Source organism: Giraffa tippelskirchi, chromosome 9 (genome assembly GCF_054371585.1).
Source record: "Giraffa tippelskirchi isolate mGirTip1 chromosome 9, T2T-mGirTip1v1.2.pri, whole genome shotgun sequence".
NCBI classification, from domain to species: Eukaryota; Metazoa; Chordata; class Mammalia; order Artiodactyla; family Giraffidae; genus Giraffa; species Giraffa tippelskirchi.
The window spans coordinates 53,601,099-53,620,103 of NC_137283.1; the positions used below are offsets into that span (position 1 = coordinate 53,601,099).

The 19,005-nt window shown below is 50.6% G+C and overlaps 1 protein-coding gene and 1 pseudogene across 22 annotated transcripts in view; one reads left to right on the forward strand and one right to left on the reverse strand.

The window, feature by feature from the left end:
• ATG7 (autophagy related 7) overlaps window positions 1-19,005 on the forward strand; it is a 512,414-nt gene that overhangs the window by 438,239 nt on the left and 55,170 nt on the right. The gene's annotated exons all lie outside the window — the stretch shown is intronic.
• LOC145520837 (BRCA2 and CDKN1A-interacting protein pseudogene) lies at window positions 9,999-12,781 on the reverse strand (annotated as a pseudogene).

The window sequence follows — 19,005 nt, forward strand, 5'->3', positions numbered from 1 at the left end:
ATCTTCAAACAATACATGCTGAAGAGGCTGTGGAGAAAAGGGAGCCTCATGGTGGGAGTGTGAACAGATAGAGCTGCTGTGGAGAACAGAGGTTCCTTAAAAAACTAAAAATAGAACTCCCGTATGACCCAGCAATCCCACTACTAGGCATACACCCAGAGAAAACTGTAATTCAAAAGGATACATGTACCGCAGTGTTCATGGCAGTGCCATTTATCATAGCCAGGAAATGGAAGCAACCTAAATGTCCATCAACAGAGGAACAGATGAAGATGTGGCACATATATACAGTGGAGTATTACTCAGCCACAAAAAGGAATGAAATTGGGTCATTTGTAGAGATGTGGATGGAGCTAGAGACAGTCATACACAGTGAAGTCAGTCAGAGAAAAAGAGATATCATATGTTAACACATGTGTGGAAACTAGAAAAACAGCATGGATGATCCCGTTTGCCAAGCAGAAATGGAGACACGCATAGAGAACAGAGGAGGAAAGGGGTGGGTGGGAGGAATTGGGAGATTGGGGTTGACACCTGTACACCATTGATACATATGCACCATTGATAGTTTGTATAAAGTAGATAACTAACGAGACTGTACTATAGAGCACAGGGAACTCTACTTAATGCACCATGGTGACCTGAATGGGAAGAAAGTCCAGAAGGTGGGGAATGTATCTGGATGGCCTGTTCATTTTGCAGAAACTAACACAACACTGCAAAGCAACTATACTCCAAAAAAGAATTTTTTAAAATTTAAAAATACATCCCCCCCTCGAAAAGAAAGACAGGGAGGAAACTTAAGTGCGTGTTACTAAGTAAAAGAAGCCAGTCTGGAAAGGCTATGTACTGTATGATTTCAACAATATTACAGTCTGGAGAAGGCAAAACTATGGAGGCAGTAAAAGGCTCAGTAGTTGCCAAGTGCCGGGGTGGAGACAGGTTGAATAGGTAGGCAGGGCACAGAGGATTTTTAGGGCAGTGGAGAACAAATAGACTCCATGCCTGTCCTTAAGGACGTCTGCCCGGCTGAGGAGACAGAGCCAGTGTACAAGGAAAAGGAGGAACTAGGATTCTTCCTCTGTTCCCAGAAGAAGTCCAAGGAGGGAACTGACTGGCCTTGGGGGCTTCCAGCGACTTCTCGAGGAAGAGACGCATCTAAGATGTGACTAGAAAGAGCTGCAGACAGAAAGAAAGCCAGAAGACCATTGCAGGCCCCAGACTGCACATGGAAAGGCCTGGACTCGGTGAGAGAGAGGAGGACCAGCAATGTGTGACTTGGCCCAGGAGAGCTCGGAGCCGGGGTGGGAGGCTGAGGCCAGATGGCTGGGCCACACAGAACTCAATCAGCTACACCACAGCGACATGGGGACGTCACGTGGAGAGCTACGGGGGGCTGAAGGGTTCTGAGCAGAGTGACGTGATCAGCTCCCTGCTTCAGAACAGTGACCCTGGAGTGCAGGACAAACTGGAGGTGAGGGACTGGCCCGGGGGGACAGTGGCTTGGCTAAGAGAGTGGGTGACGAAGTGGGTGACGTGAGAGGGTAGAATGTCCAGTCCCTGGTGTCCGGGTGAGGGTGATGAGGAAGGGGAAGGACTGGGGGGGTGAGGGGTCTCGCTCAGATAGCAGGTGGGGGTGCAGAAAGGGGGGAGGATCTGCGAGAGGAAGCAGAAGACCGAAGCTGGCACGGTTGGTTACGTACAGCTGTGCTGTGACGGAGCTGAACGCCCGCACACAGAGTTTGTGTGAAAAACCCAGGGAAGGTGCGGTCTTCCTGCAAGTCACTGTTTTGTAACCACTCTTTGCTTTGACGCTTCAGACTTCAGCCAGAGCCTGGAATATAGATGGCCATCTGGGAGTCGTTAGATCCTGGAGTAAACATCTGACAGCCTTTGCATTCCCAAAGTGGCCTGAACCCCAAATGACAGCTGGGCGCTTGCTGCAGCACAGGGAGAAACTTGACGTGAGCCTCAAAGCCAGAGCAGGTAGCTAAAAGAGAGAGCTTTTGTTGAATTCTAACAATTACTTCTTAAAATAAGTGAATTTAAACAGTAAGGTCAACAACAGAAACAATGTCTCTTGACCCCAGTGTTCTAAGCTGGTAATCGAAGGAAGACCTGTTAAACTCACAGTTCCTTTCCAGTTCTGAAGTTCTGTTGTTCTTTAGTCACTCAGTCTCATCTGACTCTCTGCGGCCCTATGGGCTGTAGCACGCCAGGCTCCCCTGTCCTTCACTATCTCCCAGAGTTTGTTCATACTCCTGTCCTTTGAATTGGTGATGCTATCTAACCATCTCTTCTTCTTTTGCCCTCTTCTCCTGCCCTCAATCTTCCCCAGCATCCGGGTCTTTTCCAGTGAGTCAGCTCTTCACATCAGGTGGCCAAAGTATTGGAGCTTCAGCTTCAGCATCAGTCCTTCCAGTGAATATTCAGGGTTGATTTCCTTTAGGACTGACTAGTTGGATCTCCTTGCAGTCCAAGGGACTCTCAAGAGTCTTCTCCAGCACCACAGTTTGAAAGCATTAGGACATGTATTTATTTATCTTTGGCTGTGCTGGGTCTTCGTTGCTGCAGGCAGGCTTTTCTCTACTTTTGACAAATAGGGGCTGCTCTTCGTTGCAGTGTGCAGGCTTCTCATGGCGGCGGCTTCTCTTGTTGTGAAGCAGAGGCCTAGGTGGACCTGCTTCGGTAGTTGTAGCACGTGGGCTCAGCTGCTGTGGCGCACAGGCTTAGTAGCCCTGTGGAATCTTCCTGGAGCAGGGATGGAACCCATGTCCTCTGCATTGGCAGGCAGATTCCTATCCGCTGTAGCAGCAGGGAAATCCCGGGGGCATTTTACAATAGAAATAGTTTAAGGGCCACATTCTTACAGGCTTGAGGCTGCACTGGACTTGCAGTGAGTAAGGGAACGAGGGAGCCTGCCAGATGCCTACAGGCAGCTCTGTGCTGGAGGCTTCTGCACATAAATTCATTTGATTGTCCTAAGAGTCTTATGAGATCAGGAGCCGAGGTATCAGCTAGTAGCCAGCCAAGTAGGTTCCACGTAAACCTGTCTGTCCCCAGAATACAAGCCCATCGCCCAACCGTGCCAGTCACCCTGTGCCTCCCCAGCCCTCCCCTGCTTCCTTCCATCTGGCTCTCCTGCATGTGGGGACTTTCCTGTGGAAATAGGCACATGTCCTCGGTGACACCTCTGGGAGCCCTGACAGCCCGAAGCCAGGAGTCATGTCTTTTGGGAACACCCTGTGCTTCTGTGTTCCCACTGCTCTGCCTAACTACTCTATAAAGAGATGGCTTCACAGTAACGTGGAAGGTGATGCTGTGCTGGGAGACCTGAACAAGCCCAGGACTTACTAACCCCTCAGACCAGCCTCTGAGAGGCACAGAGTGCACAGCCTGGCCCCGTGAGTCGCCCACGGTGGGGAGGGGCTCCTGGGTGGCTGCGGGGTGCCGGGAGGGGCTGGGGCAGAAGCCGTCATGCCCCCGGGTGACAGGCATCCTTCTTGATGTTGTTGTTGTTGACTCGCTCAGTCGTGTCCGACTCTCTGTGACCCCATGAATCGCAGCACGCCAGGCCTCCCTGTCCATCACCAACTCCCGGAGTCTACCCAAACCCATGTTCATCGAGTCGGTGATGCCATCCAACCATCTCATCCTCTGTCGTCCCCTTCTCCTCCCGCCCTCAATCCTACCCAGCATTAGGGTCTTTTCCAATGAGTCACCCCTTCGCATGAGGTGCCCAAAGTATTGGAGTTTCAGCTTCAACATCAGACCTTCCAATGAACTCCCAGGATTGATCTCTTTTAGGATGGATTGATTGGATCTCCTTGCAGTCCAAGGGACTCTCAAGAGTCTTCTCCAACACCACAGTTCAAAAGCATCAATTTTTCGGCGCTCAGCTTTCTTCACCGTCCAACTCTCACATCCATACATGACCACTGGAAAAACCATAGCCTTGACTAGACGTACTTTTGTTGGCAAAGTAATGTCTCTGCTTTTAAACATGCTATCTAGGTTGGCCATAACCTTCCTTCCAAGGAGTAAGCGTCTTTTAATTTCATGGCTGCAATCACCATCAGCAGTGATTCTGGAGCCCAACAAAGTAAAGTCTGACACTGTTTCCACTGTTTCCCCATCTATTTGCCATGAAGTGATGGGACCAGATGCCATGATCTTAGTTTTCTGAACGTTGAGCTTTAAGCCAACTTTTTCACTCTCCTCTTTCACCTTCATCAAGAGGCTCTTTAGTTCTTCTTCACTTTCTGCCATAAGGGTGGTGTCATCCGCATATCTGAGGTTATTGATATTTCTCCCGGCAATCTTGATTCCAGCTTGTGTTTCTTCCAGCCCAGCGTTTCTCATAATGTACTCTGCATATAAGTTAAATACGCAGGGTGACAATATACAGCCTTGACGTACTCCTTTTCCTATTTGGAACCAGTCTGTTGTTCCATGTCCAGTTCTAACTGTTGCTTCCTGACCTGCATACAGGTTTCTCAAGAGACAGGTCAGATGGTCTGGTATTCCCATCTCTTTCAGAATTTTCCACAGTTGATTGTGATCCACACAGTCAAAGGCTTTGGCATAGTCAATAAAGCAGAAATAGATGTTTTTCTGGAACTCTCTTGCTTTTTCGATGATCCAGCGGATATTGGCAATTTGATCTCTGGTTCCTCTGCCTTTTCTAAAACCAGCTTGAACATCTGGAAGTTCATGGTTCACGTATTGCTGAAGCCTGGCTTGGAGAATTTTGAGCATTACTTTACTATTGTGTGAGATGAGTGCAATTGTGCGGTAGTTTGAGCATTCTTTGGCATTGCCTTTCTTTGGGATTGGAACGAAGACTGACCTCTTCCAGTCCTGTGGCCACTGCTTGAGTTTTCCAGATTTGCTGGCATATCGAGTGCAGCACTTTCACAGCATCACCTTTGAGGATTTGAAATAGCTCAACTGGAATTCCATCACCTCCACTAGCTTTGTTTGTAGTGATGCTTTCTAAGGCCCACTTGACTTCACATTCCAGGATGTCTGGCTCTAGGTGAGTGATCACACCATCGTGATTATCTGGGTCGTGAAGATCTTTTTTGTACAGTTCTTCTGTGTATTCTTGCCACCTCTTCTTAATATCTTCTGCTTCTGTTAGGTCCATACCATTTCTGTCCTTTATTGAGCCCATCTTTGCATGAAATGTTCCTTTGGTATCTCTAATTTTCTTGAAGAGATCTCTAGTCTTTCCCAATCTGTTGTTTTCCTCTATTTCTTTGCATTGATCGCTGAGGAAGGCTTTCTTATCTCTCCTTGCTATTCTCTGGAACTCTGCATTCAGATGGGAATACCTTTCCTTTTCTCCTTTGCTTTTCGCTTCTCTTCTCTTCCCAGCTATCTGTAAGGCCTCCTCAGACAGCCATTTTGCTTTTTTGCATTTCTTTTCCATGGGGATTTTCTTGATCCCTGTCTCCTGTACAGTGTCACGAACCTCTGTCCATAGTTCATGAGGCACTCTGTCTATCAGGTCTAGACCCTTAAATCTATTTGTCACTTCCACGGTATACTCATAAGGGATTTGATCTAGGTCATACCTGAATGGTCTAGTGGTTTTCCCTACTTTCTTCAATTATATTTCAATATATATTTCAGTTATATAGGACAGGAGTCCCCAAACCCCTGGGGTTAGGGTTGGGAACTGGCCACACCACAGGTCGTGAGCGATGGGCAAGAGCCTGAAGCTTCATCTGTATTTGCTCCATCGCTCCCTTTACCGCCTGAGCTCCGCCTCCTGTCAGATCAGCAGTGGCATTACATTTGAGCCGGAGCCTGAACCCCACTGTGAACTGTGTTTGCGAGGGGTCTAGGTTACTCCTTCCTTATAAGAATCTCAGAATTCTGATGACCTGGCGGGGAGCTGAGGTGGTGATGCTAGCGCTGGGGAGCAGCTGCCACTGTCTTCCGTCACTGCCAGCTGGGACCGTCCGGTCACAGGAAAACAACCTCAGGGCTCCCACTGAATCCGCATTATGGTGAGTCGTATATTTATTTCATTATACACCACCATGTAATAATAAGACAAATAAAGTGTGCAATAAATGCAAAGCACTTGAATCATTGAGAAACCACGCCCACCCCCGCCCCGCTGCAGTCCGTGGAAACATTGTCTGCCACGAAACTGGTCCCAGGTACCAAAAAGGTTGGGGTCCGCTGGTCTAGGCAATGATTCCTTGGTGTTTGTAACACCCAACATAAGTCCTTTCCGACGGTGTCCCTGAGTTGTGAGGACCAGCCAGGAGCTGTGATGGTCATTTCGTACGTGTTCGACCTATAAAATAAAATCAGCACCTTTTCCCTTCTCCTTCTGAGGTGTGTGCTGGTACGTGTCCATTTATGTTACAATGATCTTCAGAAAATTCTTTCCTGAACATTATCTTCTCTTCTGTCCTGGTGACCCACCCCATACGAGGCACATCCATCTTACCCACCTCTAGGCCTTGAGAGGGGAGGGGAGGATGCTTGTTAATTGTCACCGTATGCGTGGCCCGTTCCCAGTCCACCTCTGGGCAGAGGTGAGCACTCCGGTGTTGGATTTCCGTCGTCCTCGGGGAGCCACAAGCGTTGCTTTGCCTTTGGGAGGGCCGGGGTCCCGGCGCAGCCTGATTTACCACCTGGGCCTGGCACCGATTTCCTTTCACACGCTCCGAAGGAAGTGCCCTGGTGATGTCGGCACCCGGCAAGTGACAGAGGGATCACACAGTACCTTGTGATGTGACAGTGGCCGGGCCGCACTCGGTCTCTGATTACAGCTAAAACAACAGTTGCTAAATCCAGCTCACATGGAAAAACCAGAAGAGGAGGGGAAATCAGCCAGGGACATGGAGGGGGCCATGGTGGAACAGGCCTGTGTGTGCACTTGCGGGGCATGGGGCCCCAGGCGGCCCCCTCATGTGGACACTGGCCGTGGGGACTCTGGGATTTAAGGCTGAGCTGAGAGAACCGCTTTTATCATTTCCAGAGTGCAGCCCCAGGCCAAAACAGAGAAAACAGTCGTTAAAAGTCTCTGTTCATTTCTCACATGAGTATCTTCACCACAAGGGCAACACACACACACACACACACAAGAGTATCTTCACCACAAGGGCAACACACATGCACACACACACACACATATACACACACACGAGTATGTTCACCACAAGGGTAACACACAGACACACACACCCCACAAGGGCAACACACCCACACCACCCCCCACCCCACCGCTCCCCGCGCCCATTAACCATGGCTCAGGTAACCTGAAGCAGGTAAAACAAAGGAAGGCATTTCCTCCCAGCTGCTGACAGCACAGCACCCTCACACGGGAAACCCGAGCTGGAGCCTGCAGACAGAGCCTGGGGGCTCCCTGCAGCTGCAGCGGGGTATGGACTAGAAGAGCACCCTGTGAAATGGTGGCAGCTGCTCCCTGTCTCTCAGAAAGGCAGAAGAATTCTGCTAAGAATGCATGGTCTCTCTTCTTAACGCTCGCTAATAAATACCTCGCGTGCCGAGTCTGTAGCGGACGCCCATTACCCTGGCGTCCTCCAGGTAGGGTGTCTGTAACTCTGCAAATCGTTAAGACCACGACGGTCTGTCAGCAAGCAGATACTTCAGATGACAGCGCAGAAGCCGGCTCCGTGTATCCTGTGTTTTCTCTGGCTGCCTCGGGACTGCAGTGGCGTGGCAGGGCCTTTACCCCTCTGTCTGCTCACATCTGACGCGAGTTACCCGACAAGGAGGAGACAGGGTCCTCTCCTCTCCAGCCTGAGTGATTGACTTCCGGAGGGTCATAGGAAATCCTGGGTGGGTTTTGTTCTCCTTTGTCCCCATATCGAATAGAGACTCACTCGGTTGTTGATGGGTTGAGCATTCTTCTACTCATCAGGTATGAATATGCAGGTATAGCCGTTTTGTTTTTGGAACCAGGTGACCAGGTACTGAGAAATTTTGTACCATATTTCCTGATGTATAAAATAGAGATTCCACCTTTATCACTAGACTGGAGGATCTAAAATGCTACTGTGATCGCTGACTAGACCCAGTGAAAGAAAAACTCCCATTTCTCCTTTGTTGTTGCTCAGTCACTAAGTCGTGTGTGACTCTCTGCAACCACATGGACTGCAGCACGCCAGGCCCCTCTGTCCTCCACTGTCTCCCAGGGTTTGCTCAGATTCATGTCTGTTGAGCCGATGATGCCATCTAACTGTCTCACTGTTTCTCATTACTGACAGAAGACTCCGGTATTCCAAACCTGTAGATTTTTTCCCCCACACCAAGCAACTCTGTAATTCTCCACAGACACCAGCCGGGTGTCCTGCAGTTCAGTTCCATTCTGACACCCCATCTACCTGGAGGTAGCATCAGATCCCACAGGCAAGGGCTCAGGCCTGTAGGACTCTCCCCCCTCCTACAAGACTGTCTCCTCAGGTGTCCCACGACTTCTGTCTGGCTTGGCTATGAACTGAGAGTTCCCTTGAATCCCCTCCTCAGGTTCATAATTTGCTAGAATGACTCACAGAACTCAGGTTACAAGGACGCAACTCACAAACAACAAAGTGGAAGGGATGTGTGGGGCTCGGTTTGGGGAAGGGGGCTCCTGCCCCTCCCACCTTCCCAGCACCACCAGCTCCAAAGATTTCCAAGTACCTTATTTCCGAGATTTTTATGGAGGCTTTATCATGTAGACATGATCTATTTTTAAATTATTTATTTATTTGGCTGGGCTGGGTCCTATTTGCAGCACATAGAATCTTTTAGTTGTGGCGCATGGGATCTGGTTCCCTAACCAGGGATCGAACCCACACCCCCTGCATTAGGAACACAGAGTCTTTTTTTTTTAAGAGTTTTTTTTGAAGTGGACCATTTTCAGAGCCTCCAGTGAACTTGCTACAATATTGCTTCTGTTCCATGTCTTGGCTTTTCCGCCAGGAGGCACAGCCCATGGGATCCTAGTAGCTCCCTGACCATGGATCAAACCCGCACCCCCCACATTGGAAGGCAAAGTTGTAACCACTGGACTACCAGCGAAGTCCCCCATGATCCACTGTTAACTTCACCTTCAGCCCCTCTCCCTTCCCCAGAGGATGAGGGGCAGGGCTGGAAGTTCCAAGCTTCTGGTCATACCGTGGTCTTTCTGGGGACCAGCCCCCATCTTGAAGCCGTCCAGGAGGACACCGCCAGTCACCCCCTCAGGATAAAAGATGGTCCTGTCACCCAGCAAATTACAAGGAAGTTAGGAGCTATGTCAGGAACCCGGGTCAGATCTCCTGTACCACTTAGGAAATTCCTTTCTTGTTTGTTCACTTAGTCACCCACTTGTTCATTTATGCATTAAAGAAATATTTATTGACCCCTTCTTTGGGCTAGACTCTGACTAGGTACTGGAGACCAAAGATGAAAGAGAATTCTTGCCTGAATTCAGAGAGTTTGCCACCTAACCCTCTCATTCACTTTTTTTCCTTCTTTAATAAAGCTGTCAACTTTTATCCTCCAGTACTGTTTCTTTCTTTAGATACCTCACTTTCTAGAGCAAGCAAGAGTCAACTCCATGGAGTTTCCACAGGCCAACCTGAGTGCTGTGTTTCACTTTCTCCAACTCTAAAACAGAGCCCCAAGGGAGCTAACAATATTGCCAAAGATTACTATGAGGTTAAAGCAGAGAAGAAAAAAAAACGACTGTAAACTTTTAGGAAAAATGTACTAAGCAGGTGACGTTTTACTGTTAGTTCTAAGATGTGTTTGCCTAGAAAAACTTTTTTGTTTTACTTTTTATTGTTGTTTTTTATTTTTTATATATTTTTTTAAACTAAAAATAGAAGTTTTTATTGAGTTCTTTACTACCCCATGTTTTTCTTTTTACTGGAAAAGTTTTTAATCAACCATTAATTTGACCAAAATTTTAAAAAGCAAAGATATTTTGTAAATGTGTCGCAGACATGGGTGACAGAACCCTACTTTTTGTAGAAGAACTTCATCTGAATAAAGTCATGAGTTTTTCAGTAAGCCTCCACCAAGTCTTCTGGGAACTGTACAGAAGCAAGCCCACCACGGTCCATGGGAGATGGGTTAGACAGACAGATGTTCTTTCAGTTTTTCCATGATTTCATTCATTTTGTCGCCTGGAATTAACATCACAGTTCACAGGGGCTTCATTGGTACATCATCAAAGGACCATCGGCCTCCCAGACACGTGTCGCTCTCTTGCACGGAGTAGTTGAACTTCAGAATTGCCTTCTCATAGAAAAATTCTTCTTCCGCATTTGCAAACATTAACTCCTCTTTCTTTTGGTTGCTCCGTTTCTTTTTGGAATTGCTTTTTCCTGCTTCCACAAACGTCTTGCTAATCAGAAGGTAGAAGTAACACTTCCCACATGGCTTGTTAGTTTTGTGTGCCTCTGCTAGTTCTTTCTGAAGCTGCTGGTGCATGGGCAGTGCGCTCTGTGGAGGAATGTTAATGAACCTCTCGCTCAGCAGAAAGCCCACAGGCCTGGCAGTGTCACTGAAAAGCCTGTCCAGCTGCTCAACCATGCTCTTCTCACAGAGACGCAGAATCAGCTCCTTAATTTGCCCAGCGCATGGGATACCGTTTCTTTCAGTTAAATTTAAAAGACTTATGAAACCAAAAATCTCGTCTTCATCCACATCGTCATCGCTGTCTTCTGAAACATCTGTTTGCTTAATCACACTCCCAGTATGGTTCTGTTGCATTAAGAGATCTGTGAGTTCTGCAGTGTTCACAGGGGCTTTTAGGAAAAGCTGCTGTAGTAACTTCTTAATTCCATCATAACCGTTATCTGAGATAGAATAAGCTTCAGATTCAGTACTCACTTCCTCACTGACGGCCTCGTCCTCGCCATCCTCCTCTTCGTCACTGTCGTCTTTGGCCTCCTCCTCTACTTCGGCCTCCTCTTCCTCATCGGCCAGAGCCCGGGGCACGCGGCTCACCGCACGCCGCTTCAGCCGGGACGCCAGCTGACCAGCGCCTGTTGTTGTTTTTTAACATGTATGTTTTATTTATTTATCTGGCTGCGCTGGGTCTTAGTTCCCCAACCAGGGATGGAACCCCGGCCCCCTGTATCAAGAGCACAGAGTCTTAGCCACTGGACCTGACAGGAAAGTCCCTGTTTGTTGTTTTGTTTTCTTTTTTTTTAAATGACAACAGCTTTATTGAGATATTATTCATATACCTTACAGTTTACCCACTTACTGTGTGCAAGTCAGTGTTTTTTAGTATTTTCACAGAGTTGTACAACCATTACCACAGTCAATCTGAAAGATTTTCATCACCCTCAAAAAAGAAATCCTGCTTGTATCAGCAGTCACTCAATCCTTCCTTCTTGCCTTCAGTATTTTTCTTGTTCTACTGCAGAATCACACTCAGTCCTCTGTAAGGCACTGTTGATGTCGGACATGACGTAGCGACTGAACAGCAGCAGCAACAATGCTGTAGAGCACGGTGCTGAGATAAACGTGACGACTCTGCCCCAGTTCCTAGATTCACAGGCAGCGTGGGAGGTTCTTGGACCATGACCTGCACTCAGGAGCTCCTTGATGGGAGAGTTTCAACTACATTTGAAGTTACTAATTTATAAACAATACAATTGCTAGTAACATCCCTGACTCTTTGGGGTACATTGTTTTCAAAGTGCTAATTATTATTGGTATACAGCAAAATTTATTTTTGTATGTTGATTATATATCTAACAACACGGTGGGTGTCTCATATTAGTTTTAATAGTTTGAGAATTCTTTCAGATTTTCTTTGTAGATCATCATATCTTTTGTAAACAGCAATAGTCTGGGCTCTTCTCTTCCAATTTGTATGCCTCATTTCTTTTTCTTGTTTTTTTTTTCCCCCCTTTGGCCAAGGCTGCCAAAATAATGTTGATTTAAAGCCCTAATAGTAGATTCATTGAATTGTTCCTGACTACTAAGAATGCTTCCAAAGTGTTACCATTTATCATAATATTCCCTGTAGCTTTTTAGGTTAAGGAACCTCCTTTTGGTTATAGCTTTGTAGTTTTATTAAAATTATGAGTGAATGTTAGACACATTTCCTGCTTCTATTGAGATGTTTAATGGTTTGATCTCCTTGCAGTCGAAGGGACTCTCAAGAGTCTTCTCCAGCACCACAGTTCAAAAGCATCAATTGTTCAGCATTCAGCCTTCATTATAGTCCAACTCTCACATCCATTCATGACTCATGGAAAAACCATAGCTTGGACTACACGAACTTTGCCGGCAAAGTGATGTCTCTGCTTTACCGTCAGTCATTTATTAGGTCCAGTATCTGGGGAGCTGGACAGGAGAGCCCGTGAGCAGGGATGGAAGGAAGGACGAGGAGTCGAGAGCCAGCCTGGGCGAGGGTGCGTGTCCAGCAGGAGTGCTGGGCTGGGCGGCTTGGTGCCCGCCAGCCAGCCTCAGCCCGCCCCACTCCCGTTCTTCCCGGCAGTGCCCGTCCTCCACCACCTGCTCTTCGCCGACTTCCCTCTGGCGTACTCCTTTTGAGTTGGAAGGTGCTGGCCGGTGGGGGACCCTCTGGCCCTGGCTAGAGGGAGCGAAACAGGCGGGCTTGAGGCCCGGATGACCCACGGAGACGGAGTGAGAACAGGTGTGTTGTAATGTCCTTCCTGCCTCAGCAGACATGACGAAACAGACTGTCTGCCCTGAACAATTCATTCGTCAGAGCTGCTCACAGGGCGAACAAGGCCTTGCAAGCAGCAGCACGTTCTGAGCAGGGAGAGTCCTGGCTGTGCATCCTTCTACCGAATGGGTTGCCAGTCGATGTGCTGAGCATCCTAAGATAAGCTTTTTAGGAAGTGCAGCCTTTTGAATTTAAAGGTTCATAATAGCCTGAGCCCCACCTCGGCCCAGGAGTCGCTTCCAGACCTCCTTTCATCGATTTTTTGAGAAACTTGGATCCTGAATTGTGAAGTAATGATTTGCCTTAGCCATAAACAGAAATGCAGGAAAAATCCAAAATATTTCCAACTGGTGTGCAGCCTGGCCCTCATGATGAAATGTGTCCCCCCTCCCCCGCCATCACCACCTCCATGAGTGACCCCATCTAGCCGCTGTCTTGGTCTCTCTGATTCTTCTTAATAACGAATAGGAACTCATCACACTTGTGTTACTCGTGAAAATGAGAGCTGCCTCCCCTGCCCTGTGGTCCCCGGTGAGCACCCCCTTGCCGCAGGGCAGGGCTGGCTTCACCTTTCTGGGCTAGTGCTCTCAGCCTGTCTAGACTAAAACCTGGTCATCCTGGCGCCCAGGGACCAGGGGGGCTGTGCGAGGGGCCTGTTCAGTGCAGTGGGGTGAGGGACAAGGGCGAGCATAAGGGTGGGGAGCCTGGACTCCTGTCCAGTCGGCCTGAGAGGTGGGGGGCAGTCAGCGCGCAACAGGGTCTTACTGTCACTGGGCACTTGGTGCTTCCTCTCAGCCTGTGTGTGAAGGACCGGCAAGCGGCCCGCTTGGGAAGGCAAAGCCATTCCTCACAGGGACGCCCCTCGTCTCGCCCCAGCCCTTTGCTGGAGCCACCAACAGTGCTCCTTCACTTGTGAACATGCTTGAGCCCAGCGAAGAGATGGTCTGCAAGCCTGTTCATTGGCTTTCAAGAAGCTCCACCCTGACAACAAAGCATTTTGAAGTTTTAGCAAATGGTTTTAAGTGGTCTAATAGTAAGAACAGCCGCTAACATTTACCTAGTGCTTGCTGTTTGCCAAACACATACTTTTTTGTTCTTCATTCATTCAGTCATGTGTGACCCTTTGGAGCCCCATGGGCTGCAGCACACCAGGCTTCCCTGTCCTTCACTCTCTCCTGGAGTTTGCTCGAACTCATGCCCATTGAGTTGGTGATGCCATCCAACCATCTCATCCTTTGTTGCCCCCTTCTCCTCCTGCCTTCATTCTTTCCCAGAATCAGGGTCTTTGCCAATCAGTTGGCTTTTCTCATCATGTGGCCAACATATTGGAGCTTCAACATCAGTCCTTCCAATGAATATTCAGGGTTGACTTCTTTTAGAAATCACTGGTTTGATCTCCTTGCAGTCCAAGGGACTCTCAAGAGTCTTTTCCAACACCACAGTTTGAAAGCATCAATTTTTTGGCACTTAGCCTTCTTTATGGTCCAGCTCTCACATCTGTACATGACTACTGGAAAAACTATAGCCTTGACTAGACGGACCTTTGTTGGGAAAGTAATGTCTCTGCTTTTTAATACACTGTCTAGGTGGGTCATAGCTTTTCTTCCAAGGAGCAAGCATCTTTTAATTTCATGGCTGCAGCCACCATTCACAGTGATTTTGGAGCCCAAGAAAATAAAATCTGTCATTGTTGCCATTGTTTCCCTGTCTATTTGCTATGAAGTGATGGGACTGGATGCCATGATCTTAGTTTTTTGAATGTTGAGTTTTAAGCCAGCTTTTTCACTCTCCTCTTTCACTTCATCAAGAAGCTCTTTAGTTCCTCTTCACTTTCTGCCATAAGGGTGGTGTCATCTGCATATCTGAGGTTATTGATATTTCTCCTGGCAAAGTTGATTCTAGCTTGTGCTTCATCCAGCCCGGCATTTCGCATGATGTACTCTGCATATAAGTTAAATAAGGAGGGTGACAATATACAGCCTTGACGTACTCCTTTACCAATTTTGAACCAATCCATTGTCCCATGTCCAGTTGTGTTTCTTCTTGACCTGCATACAGGTTTTGCAGGAAGAAGGTAAGGTGGTCTGGTATTCCCCATCTCTTTGTTGATGTCATTTTAATTCAGTCCTCGAAATTAAGTTTAATCAAAGTTAATGATTTGATCTTCCTCAGAATCATCACTTTAGAGAGGGATCCCTGGGACTTCCGTGGTGGTCCACTGGTTAAGACGCTCCCCTTCCAACGCAGGGGGCACGGATTCAGTCCCCGGGCCGAAAACTGAGATCCCACATGCCGTGCAGCACAGCCAAGAGAGTAATAGCAGTAATAGAAAGCGATCACTGAAGACTTAGGAAAATGACCAGTGCGTCACCAAGCCTGGTGCCGTGAGGGCCGCAGAGCCCGTGGGGGTGGCTGGCGCCTGCCCTCCGGGTACTTAAGAGTCAGGGTGGTGAGAAGAGTGTATCTGGCTGATCTGCTGCTAAGGACAGGCTTGTTCTTATATTCCCTCATCCAGCAGCGTTGACTGTGCCTGATGGTTGATTTACACCTGGTTTGTGATGTATTGGTGCCGCAGACACTGGTCTTAAGGAGCGTGTCATCTACAGCGGATACGCCGGAAGTTCAAAGTGAGGGGGTGTGGGGGAGGGGGGGCGAGAGAGAGGAGGAGGAGGACAGGGGGCTCATCTCAAAGCTCGAGCCGGAGGTACAAGGAGGACGTGAGCTGGTGATGAAGGACAGGCTTCTCGCCTGTGGTTAATGACCGTCTCCCCGTCAGCAGCGCCTGACAGGCAGGCAGCAGGCAGGGAGATGTGCCCTCTCTGTGCGTAGGGTGAGAGGGCTTCCAAGGAGCCCGAGTGAGCCTATTTGTCTGCACACCGTCCCCACCCCCCATATCAGTGTTGGCTCGCACACCCAGCTCGGTACCGGATGCAGGTGAACGAGGGGCGCAGGCCCCAGGCCGGGAGAGGACTGGAGGAAAGGGCCCAAGACAGGCAGAGCTTGGAACGTGCCCTTCACCTGGGGTCCCTGGACTCTTGGGGTCCCTGGACTCTTAGCCTCCCCTGGGTCTGGGAGCAGTTCAGCTCCCACAGCGCCACGTGCAAGGACAAGGAAGGCAGGGCTGGACCCAGCTGAGCCGATCCCCGCCCCTGCAGCCCTCATCCTCAGCACCTCTCATTGCCGTGCGTGTTCATTTAAACCCAGCAAGACCCATGCCAACAAAAACGAAGAAAATGATCTCTTGCGGTTATTTATATTGTCAGCCTCCTCTGGAGTGCTTTTTATTTTTTTATTTTTTCTTCCCCCAGTCCAGCTTGCAATAATTTATTAAGAAAGATAAAGCGATTTTTAAGTGTGATTTTTAAGGAGTTAGGCCCACACATGAGCTTGCTTTCTGTTATTCTTCTGCTGGTTTGATGTTGTTCCCAAAATGAACTTAGATTTACCTTCTTCTCCTGGTAGTTTGGGACCACAGAGGAAAAAACCCCAATCTGTAATAGTAGCCACTGCACACACACAGTGAGGCAGAAACTTCTCTAAAATGACTGAACACCGTCACCACACAAACTACTTTCTGAGAAGAGGGGCGACACAGGAGGGAATACACAGGGGAGCTGACTCTTTGAAGATGTTCCTTCCCTCTGCCACCATTGTCTTGCTTCTCCGCTAAGCAAAACACAGCTTTCTGAACAATAGCGCCTGTTCGTCACTGGGCCGAGGAAGAGAGAAGAGAGAAATGGAAGAGGCTGGAAAACTCGGAACACGGTTTACAAAGTGGGTTTAAAAAAAAAAAAAATGAGGGGAAAGAACCACTCTTTCTTTTTCTTTCTTCAACCTCTAAGCTCTTTCAAGTTACAGCCAATTAGAAAAAACTTGGAGCACGTCTCAAGGCCCAGATTTCCCACCATCAGAAATGCGCAGCCGCCAAAGAAAGATCGGGAATCATCTCGTGGAGCCGACAGGGCTGGAAAAGTACTGACGGACCAGAGGGGAGCCTGGAGCAGGGGGGCCGCAGGGTGGGAGGGGACCCCAGGCCCCCGTCTCCTCCAGCCTATCGGCATGGCCAGCAGGCAGGTGGGCTCTCGGCTTCCCCCGCCTCTGAGGGTGGTCAGGCCGCAGAAGGAAGGAACTTGAGATTCCGGCAACCCTCCGTGAAAAGCCTCTTGAGCCTGGACGCCCGAGCCCTTCTGCTGGGAGTCGGGCCGGGCCGGCGCCCGCGCAGTCTCCACACAAGCATCTATATTTAGGTGAGGGCAGGCCGCTGCCAAGGTAAAGAAAGGCATGGTCCCTGTCGCCTCGGACGCTGTTTGTCTTGGCACAGAGGCCCCGCCTCTGCCCGTGTCCTCTGCTCACGGCAGGCCCTGTGCTGCCCTGAGTCTGGGACACCCTCACGGAGGAGGAGGCACCTCCTGGAGCCCAGCAACTGGTCGGGGGCCCTCCTGAATGGCGCCCTTCATGCCCACAGCAACGTGCTGCCCAGCAGGGACTGGCCTCTGTGTCCCGCACGCTCCCTTCGCAGGCCGTGTGGTCACGCCCCGAGTGACCCAGTGTGCCCAGGAGCTCGTCACCTCTCCAGAGCGGCAGGCCCCCAGCCCGCGGGGAGGCAGCTGCCCTCCCCGGGGCCCGGCCCCTGGGCCTGCTGAGCACCTGGGGACAGGTCCCGGTCACTGCCCGCCGCTGCATCCTTGGCCACCCCGGGGCCTTCAGAGAGGCCCAGCCGCAGAAGGGCGGCCCAGCTCAGCGGACCTTCACCCACGGGCCGCCCAGAAGCTTCTCTAGCCTCGAGCCTCACTCAGAAGCCCTCCTTGCCTCCCCGCACCCCCTTCCTTCAGGAGCCCCACTGCTGGCCTCCCTTCCTTGCCCCCCCAACTCCTCACCCCCGAGCCATGCTTCCAGTTAACACAGTTAACACCCCGCCCCCGCCTTCACTTGTGAATCACCTCTTCCAGGAAGCCTTCCGTAAAGGGCCTTTTGACTTCTCCCTTAAGGTCATCCTGGCCTGCCTTCCGAAATGTTCCATCCTTCAGGGCTTAGATCGGTACCATCCAGTGCAGAGCCTTAGCGGAGTGCCCAGCCCGCTGCCCCTCAGCTCAGGCCGCTGCCCTGGACCGCCTGTCCGATGGCCCGCCTGCCGCACCTTACCCTCCTGGCCAGACTAGAGACTGGGGAAGGGGCTGGGCCCTCTCAGCCGTCTCCCTGTCCCCAGAGGCACCTCGCACAGTACTCTAAGGTGCAGCCCCAACTTCCGTCACCCTAACCCTCTCCCACCCCGGCCCTCCCAGAGCTGGTGGAGGGGTGAGCGTGCGGGGAGGAGAGGTTCTCCCAGGCCCCCGGACAGGCTGGGGGAGGTGGCAATGGGACGGCCCCCCGCGGGGCCCTCGGGCCCACGGATGAGGGGACAGCTGTTCACCCAGTGTGAGGACCCAGCTCCTCAGCCGGCTCTAGCATCCAAGGCCCGCAGACTCCCCCTGTGGAAGGCCCAGCCCTGTCGGTTTTCGGTCTTTGGCACAGACATGGGGGGCCTGGAATGAAGCGCTGTTCGTTCCGACTCCGGGCGAGCCGTGTGGCCGTTCTCAAGCTGGCCTTCCTGGGCCTTCTAGAGTCTAGAGCAGCTCAGAACCATCACCATCCCACCCCAGACCAGGGCTCCTGCCCGCCTCGCTCCCTCGCTTTCAGGCTGAAATGCATCTGTCCTACTTAAAAAGCCTCTTCCGATCCCACCAGAAGAAAATGAGCCCAAAGCTTATCCTCCTCCGCAGAGAATAGGTGGTTCTGTGTGGGAGGCATCGAGCTCCCCAACCCCCCACCCGCCAAAACGGGTCAGGCTTGCTGCCCAGACGGGCCCAAACTGGCCGCTGGGGCAGGGAGACCCCTCCTCTGAGCAGGTCCACCCGGCCCGGTGTGTCCGGGCCTCTCAGAGCCGGTCCCGGGTTCGGGGTGGGGGATGGGGGTTGGAGGGACTGATCCCAGGGGCCAGGCGCACACGACCGAAGGGGAACTGAGCACTTTCTGGTGAGATGGAAGTAACTCATCAGGGAAAGTCAGGTGGTGAGAGAAATGTCTTTATGGACGACTGTTAGCAACCAGAGCCATCTCCTCGTAGACCTGTAGACCTCGGGGAACCGGGCAGCCTGCGGCCCGAGACTGCAGGGTCGGGGGCAGGGGGGGGACCCACCACGCCCACACCCTGCCCCAGCAGCAGTGACCCTCAGCACAGGAGTTCCGTCCTGGCCACGGAGCCTGGGCTTCAGGGCAGGGCTGTGCCTCCCAGGACCGCCCTGGAGCTGCAGGGGCAGGAAGCCAGACCCCCATTCCACAGGAGGTGCAGAGTCTCAGGG